Genomic DNA, 8,528 nt, shown 5'->3' with positions numbered 1-8,528 from the left:
CACCACGTGGAGAAAATAGATAACTGGAACATCAGCTTAGTTATGGAGAAAGTTTCCAGCTGTGGAGAAAGAATCCATAAACTGGCAATTGTGAGGACCATTAAACTTGATATCAGTGGGTTAGTTCTTTATTTTCATCTGCCCCCTATCTTTTGCTCCCAGAAATGTAATTGATGACCTGCCCAGTTTGAGCAGAGGAGAGAAAGGGGAACTAGCCTCATCAATGAACCCAATAAACTCCTCTTTGGGATGACATTATGAAACAGATGGGCCTACAAGATTATCATAATAAGTGACCATTGTGGTAGCTGACCACCAAGGTAGCCCCAATGATCTTTGCTTTCTGGTATTCATGCCTTGTGTAGTCCTTTCCCAAAGGAATAGGACTTACTTGGGCAACCAATAGGATAGTGTGGGAATGATGGAGTTTAATTTCTTAGGCTAGGTCACAAAAGACATTGCAGCTTTCATCTTGCTTCTCCTGGGTCTCTTACTCTGACAGGAGCCAGCTGCCATGTTGTGAGGGCACTCAAGCAGCTTATGGAGAGGTGGATGTGCTTATGAATTGAGGCTTCCTGTCACAACCAGCACTAATGTGCTCAGCCATGTGAGGAAACCATCTTGGAAGTGGATCCTCCAGCCTCGATCAAGACTTCAAAGGCCCAGCTTTTGCCTGCTGATATCTTGACTGCAACCTCATAAGAGACCCTGTCTCAAAAGCACTCAGCCAAGCTGCTCCCATATTCTTGACTCACAGAAACTGTATGATAATGAATGTTCGTTTTAAGTTTTGGATGCTGTATAATGTGTTACACAGCAACGAATAACTAATGTAGCCACTATTCCCATCCATGCTGTATTTTTTTGTGTTTGTTTCTTTGCTATTCTGTTGCTAGGCTCACTCAGGTGTAGCTTTATTTGGAACACAGAGTTTTAAAAACTAAGTTGCTTTTTAGCTCTTTAGTATTTTAGGAAACTAAATCTTGTTTGTTTGATATCTTATTATTCCTTTAATGACAGGTTGTGTGTCCACCTTGTCAGATGCCCAAAATTGCCTAGTTGACCCAAGTTATCTGAAACAAATTACTAACATTATTATTTCATCTGTACTAAGCCATGATTTAAATATATATATATATATTATTTGAATGAGGAAATCTAGACTGAGTCCTAACTGGGCCATGTCTGCAGGACCAGGTCTCTCCCAAGCATGCACGTGCACAGACCTACAAAGAAGCAGGGCAATAAGAGAATGAAAAGATGAGAAACTCTTATCCTTAGTAACTGGATATAGGAACTTATAACATTGTGACTTAGGCCTTACTTTCCCTTCCTTCTTTCCAAACAGATTTTTGGCAGTAACACCTGGAACTTCTTACCCATGTGTACTTGGGAGAAGTTACTTTTCTAGATGAGTGATTCTCCAAGGGCCCTGAATTAATTCAGAGCAGGGACAGCTGTCTACACCTTAGGAAGAAGGCCTTTAATGTGGTCTGCCTTGCTCTCCATCCATCTTTCAAAAAGTTGAGGACTGTCTAGGTATGAAGGGGTCTGTGGGGTGCTGAAGAAGAGTCCTAAGAAATTCTGCTTCATGTTTATGGAGGGACACGAAAGAATAATCTTTGCTAAGAGAGGCGATAATTTCATCAAGTATAAGGACTTCTTTTCAACTGGGGTGAAAGAACCCAGACATGGATTTCTGAGATGGAAGTATGTTATCATTCCAGAAGAATTTTAAGAGGAGAATTAGCAATGATCTCTCCTGAGTGGTTTGTGTTTATTATCCTATAAGTAGAGCACTGGATTATATGGCCTCAAAAATATTTTATCCAACTCTAAAACTCCATAAAGAATCCACCTGGTGTGTTCATGTCTCTGTATAATATACGCATTTCCTGTTTTTATGAGTGCCTAGGAGCTTTAATAGCTCCTGTCTTTGTTTTTGTTGTCTTGTGTGGATGTTGTTACAGTCATGCAAGTTGATTCTGGTTTTCTACATCTTCTTTCTCTTCTTACAATTTCATAAAGTGGGTTTATGTCCAACTTCTGTTTCAAGACTATCTAGGAAAAAAGCAAACTACATTTGCATCAAAATAAGCTCAATAAAACTGAACAGAAGCAGCAATAGAGGGTAAAAGTAACTCCAATTCATGGGACTGGAACAGGTTGAGAAGTAAGATAATTTATGGCCAACTGGCGGCTGGAAGGGTAGTGAATTGATAAGTCCACAGTCACAGACCTTTAATTGATGGCTCTATCATCTGTATAGAACACATGTGTAAATAAGAACAAATGGTCTGGGCACAGAACTCAGTGTGACTGTGCAACTGAATCACAGAAAAAGAGATGGCAAAAGAAAAATCAATTTAATCCCCATAGTTTATGTTTCTCACTTGCCTACTAGTTGAGAATGTTTTTCCTGCCATGGCTTAATGAATGCCTTATCTTTATGACTCAAGTGGAGAGACTTTTACAACAATGTCGTAACAACAGGACCACAAACCTCTACCTAACAATTATCCTTTGCTGGCATGTTCAGGTCAAGTCTCGCAAGCAAGCAAGCAAACGACCATAAAAATGATCTGTATGTAATTGTGTGGTCTTGGCTTCTCCCACATGGCCACATTTCTTGAGCTCAGGCTGTGTTCATGGTGTAGGTACCACAGGCCCTGTATTTTCAGGTGTTTACCACATGGCATATCTGCAGTGACTCACAGGATTATGGTCTGCTTAAATCGGTCCTGCTGTTGAGGTGACCTCCTGGATCTCTGAAACTCATTGATTGGAGGGGGTTGAGCAGCTTCCCAAGCCCCAGAAAGGGTGTGACACCTGCTCATTAGAAGGACTGCAGAGGAGGCATGGGTCCTTTCCTTACCTGTACAATAAAGCAGTTATATAAAAAGTCCACCTTGATCCATCCCATAATGCTGCACCCATAGACGAATATATAGAAAATGAAAACAAACATATGCCCTTGAGGACATAAGGCTGAGTGATATAAGCCAGACACGAAAGGACAGATACTGTATGATTTCGTTATTATGACCGTGGTGAAGCCTCCAGTGTTTTGGAGTAGCTAGAAGGAAAAATCCGAGTTGAGGTTGTGGTAGCCTATGACAAATTCTGGGGCCTATTCTGTAGCTGCTTGTTGAAATGTGCTTTGAAAATTATTGCTTTTATTTTTTTTTGCTTTGTATATTTATATATATGTTATATTTGATGACCAAAAAAATTGTAAAACAAACTAGAGACAGCTATAGTAATATTAGATAAAATAAATTACTGAAATAAAAAATTTGAAAATGTTTAGTAACATAGTCATTACTATAACAAAGTTGATATATGTAATCACTTTCTACTTGATATTTTGAGAAAGCACACAATTTTGATAGTTAATCAAATGGTATTTAAGATAGTATTTAAGACTTAGAATGTAAGACACTGATATCTGTATCTATAGTTTTTTTCCCTCCTTGCTTTAATTTTAAATTGGTTTATGAAACATATTGTACAAACAAGCTTTACAATGATTACTTAGATATTTTATTTAAATATGCCTGTGGATAAGCCTATTAAGATATCCATTTTAGGTGGTTAAGATTTTCATATGTTAACTGTAAAAACATTTGTATCTTCATATTTTCTTGAAATTAGGAAAATGTTTAGTAGCATAGGTCATTACTATAGCAATGCAGATATTTGTAAGAACTTCCTACTTGATATTCTGAGAACATTCACAGTTTTGACAAGCTGATCAAATGGTATTTAAGTTAGTTTAATATTTAGAATTTAAGAACTCTGCTATCTGAATTTGTGGATTTTTTTCCTTGTTGCCCTAATTATAAATTGGCTCACGAAACTTACTGCACAAAAAATTAAAATAAAATAAAATAAAATAAATAAAAAAGAAACATATGTTACTTTGGGATGTGTGCTGGTGTCCCAGGACCAGACTTCACAGCTAGCAAAAGGTTTATATCTGTACCACATGGAAACCTCTCAGAGGTCATGGTCAGGTTTGTTATTTTTTTTCTTTCCCCATTTCAGCCATATCATCTTCAAAATTCTGCTTTCCTTGACCACATTTCTGTTTTTCTTTTTATAGATGCAATACATAAATCATAGTAGAAAATTAAGACAATGCCCAAATTGTGAAGAATGAAATAACAGTTCCCCCTCAAAAATAATCATTGTTAATATTTGGCACACTCTATGGAAATTGTTTTCCCAATGCATGCATGTAGATAGATAGATAGATAGATAATTTTATTTTTTACAAAGTTACAGTTAAATATGTACAATTTGTAATCTCTGCTCATTCAATTTTTATATGTAGTTAAAATAATTTTAATGCTCAATATTCTATAGTATGGAGGTGCTGTGTGAATAAGTGCTATGAAGTCTAACAGACCTGAATTCTGGTCCTGGTCCCTCCAGTTTCCAGCCCTGTGAATGGGTCAATAGTTTCAGTTTCATCATTTTTTAAATGGACATAAGATTAGCTATTTCAGATGGTTTTTGCAAGGATAGAATGGAATAATATCTGTGACACTCTCATATAGTTCCTGTTATATAATGTGAAATATATATTAGCTACTGTTGAATCATTGCCTAGTTGGTGGAAACTTAGTCTGTTCCCAATGTTTTTTTTTTCAACTTTTTTTATTGTATACTATAGCATATATACAAAGCAAAGAAATAAAAAAAGCAATAGTTTTCAAAGCAGTCTTCAACAAGTGGTAACAGGACAGATCCCAGAGTTTGTCATGGGCTACCATACAATCTTCTCAAATTTTTCCTTCTAGCTGCTCCAGAATATAGGAGGCTAGAAGGCTTAAATATTTTCGTATCATCAAATCAACTTTTTTTAACCTTCTTTTTTTAAATGAAAAATAAAATATACACAAAAAAGCTATAATTTCAAAGCACAGTACCCCAATTAGCTGTAGAACATATTTCAGAGTTTGACATGGGTTGCAATTCCACAATTTCAGGTTTTAACTTCCAGCTGCTCCAAAGTACTGGAGACTAAAAGAGATATCAATTTAATGATTCAGCGTTCATATTCATTTATTAAGTCCTGTCTTTTATGTATAATTCCACTATCATCTTTGATCCCCCATACCTCTCTTTGAAGTTGTTTGGGCTGTGGCAATTCTACATTTTTGATATTGGAAGGGTCTGTCACTAATATGGGGTAGGGAGATGGAACTATCTGATGTTCTGGAGAGGCTGGGCTAGGTTTCAGGACTTATCTGGACCAGGGACCCATCTGGAGGTTGTAGGCTTCTGGAAAGTTACTCCAGTGCATGGAATCCTTGTGGAATCTTATATATTGTCCTAGGTGTTCTTTAGGATTGACTGGAATAGTCCTGGCTGGGGGTTGGCAGGTTATGATAGGTAGCAAGGTCTACCTGAAACTTGCATAAGAGCAACCTCTTGACTCTATTTGAACTCTCCCTACCACGAATACTTTATTAATTACACTTTACCCCCTTTTGGTCAGGATGGAATTGTTGATCCCATGGTGTCAGGGAGACTTTTACCCCTGGATGTCATGTCCCATGTAGGGGGGAGGACAATGATTTCACTTGCAGTGTTGGGCTTAGAGAGACCGAGGCCACATCTCCGCAACAGCAGAGGTCTTCCAGAAGTAACTCTTAGGCATGCCTACAGGTAATCTAAACTTCTCTGCTACCTACGTAAGCGTCACAAGAGTAAGCCTCATGATCAAGGGCATGGACTATTGATTTGGGTGTCCCTAAAGTTTGACACAGTATCAGGGGATTCCCTGATGGTAAGATTTAATAGATCCATAGTCTTTCTCCTCCCTCTCAGGGGACTTTGCCAATAGTTTTTGATTATCTGCTTAATATACTCTAGGATGTTTCCTGGCATTATAATAATCTATACAGGATTAAAGGACCTCTTTCTTATTCTGTGCTTCCTGTGTTTCAGTTGTTCAAATGAGCTATGCAGATAGCTTGAATTAGATTATGCACTACAGAAAATTTCAGTTCCAGATCAAATAACCTTTCTTCCATTGGTCTCAAAGAGTATGTGTGGTTCTAAAATATAGACACTGTCTTCCTTACCCATATGTTCTGAATTACTTTAATCCTAACCTGTTTGGCTTCATTCTTATCTCTAAATATGAGTTATTTGTATAAAACAGACTCTCAAAATCCAGAAATAATAATCACCACTTCAGCCTTAATGTGTCTGCTCTAAAAGCTTATGATCTAGGCCCCTGTTTTCTTATAAGCATTTTCTAAAGGTGACTATACCATTGTTATTTTTGTTTGTTTCTGGCTTATTTTGTCTTGCCTAATGCCCCACATGTTCATTCATATCGTTGAATCTCTCATGACAATGTTCCTTTTTGTAGCAGCACAGCCTTCGTTCATAAGTATACACCATCATTTGCCAATCTACTTTTCCATCAGTGCATCCTTCAGCCGCCTGCATTCATCAGGCATCACGTAGAAGGCCCAAAGTCCCAGTCTATCAACATTCCGAATTTTAAATAATTTCATTGTTCTCAAGGGTTAGAAAACCGATAAATACACCCTTGCCAAATAAGAAATCTAAACCTCCTCTTAACTCTTGTCCTTCACCCCATTATTTACCTGTGCTGTTGCTGTGGTAGTGCTGATGGTTTCCTTTTGAACATAGCCCATAACATGCAATAGCAGTTTTCCCCTGTACCCTGGACTTGAACACTCTTTTTTTTTTTTTTTTTTTTTTTTTTTTTTTTTTTTTTTTAAAGGAAAGACAGAGAGAAGGAAGGAAGGATAGAAGGAAGGAAGAGAGGAAGAAAGGGAAACATCTTTTAGACATTTTCTTGTTTTTATTGTATTTTGTTTCTCCGTTTTCGTTACATGGGCTGGGGCCGGGAATCGAACCGAGGTCCTCCGGCATAGCAGGCAAGCACTTTGCCCGCTGAGCCACCGCGGCCCGCCTGAACACTCTTTATACAAGAATCATATCTTTGAAGTAATTCTTATGAGAACTCATTCATATTTCCAGTGTGAGTCAGTGGGACATGTAGGTCTATACAACCTCTTTCAATCTTGTTCATCTACAATAAGGTAATATTACCTATAGACCCACTACAGAATCTCCTGCGCTCTTATCTATTTCCTGAATTAGAGTTCAACCTCATCATCTAACGGTTCACCCATCTCTAGCTTCTATGTATCACTAAGTCCCTTATATTCTGTATTATAAGCCTCTGAGTACACCTTTATGCTGGTCATAAAGGTGGAGTCATACAGTAATACATAATCAGCATTATGTCCTCAAGGTTCATCCATCTTGTCATGTGCTTCAGGACGTCCTTTTGTCTTACTGCTGCATAATATTCCATTGTATGTATATACCACATATTGTTGATCCACTCTTCTGTTGATGGGTATTTGGTTTGTTTCCAACTTTTGGCAGTTGTGAATAATGCTGCTATGAATATCGGTGTGCAAATGTCTGTTTTGCAACTCTTCTGGATATATACCAAGTAGTGCTATTGCTTGATTATAGTACAACTCCATATTTAGTTTCCTAAGGAACTGCCAAACAGTCTTCCATAGTGGCTGCACCATTATACATTCCCACCAGCAGTGCGTAAGTGTCCCAGTTTCTCCACATCTTCTCCAACATTTAGTTTCCTTTCTGTTTAATAGCAGCCATTCTTATAGGTGTGAGGTGGGACCTCATTGTAATCTTGATCTGCATTTCCCTTATAGCCACTGAAAATGAGCATCTCTTCATGTGCTTTTGAGCCATCTGTATTTGCTCTTTAGAAAAATGCCTATTCATATCTTTAGCCCATTTTATAATTGAATTGTTTGTTCTTTTGTTGTTGAGTTGTATGATTTCTTTGTATATACAGGCAATCAAACCTTTGTCTGATATGTGATTTCCAAATATTTTCTCCCATTGAATTGGCCGCCTCTTCACCTTTTTGACAAAGTCTTTTGAGATGCAGAAGCATTTAATTTTGAGGAGTTCCTATTTATCTATTTTTTCTTTTGTTGCTTGTGCTTTGGGTGTAAAGCTTAGGAAGCTACCTCCTATTACTAGGTCTTGAAGATGTTTCCCTATATTTTTTTCTAGAAGCTTTATGGTGCTAGTTCTTATATTTAGGTGCTTGATTCACTTTGAGTTAATTTTTGTGTAGAGTGTAAGATAGGGGCCCTCTTTCAATCTCATGGCTATTGATATCCAATGCTTCCATGCCCAATTATTGAAAAGATTATGTTGTCCCAGTTCAGAGGATATGGGGGCTTTGTCAAAAATCAGTTGACCATAGATTTTGTGGTCTATTTCTGCACTCTTGATTCAATTCCATTGGTCAATGCTTCTGTCTTTTGTGCCAGTACCATGCTGTTTTGACTACTTAGGCTTTAAAATAGGTTTTAAAGTCAGGGAGTGTTAACCCTCCACTTCACTCTTCCTCTTTAGGATGCATTTAGCTATTCTGGGTCTCTTTCCCTTCCAGACGAATTTGGTAATTAGCTTTTCCAAATCTT

Source organism: Tamandua tetradactyla, chromosome X (genome assembly GCF_023851605.1).
Source record: "Tamandua tetradactyla isolate mTamTet1 chromosome X, mTamTet1.pri, whole genome shotgun sequence".
NCBI classification, from domain to species: Eukaryota; Metazoa; Chordata; class Mammalia; order Pilosa; family Myrmecophagidae; genus Tamandua; species Tamandua tetradactyla.
Note: the sequence above shows the minus strand (reverse complement) of the source record.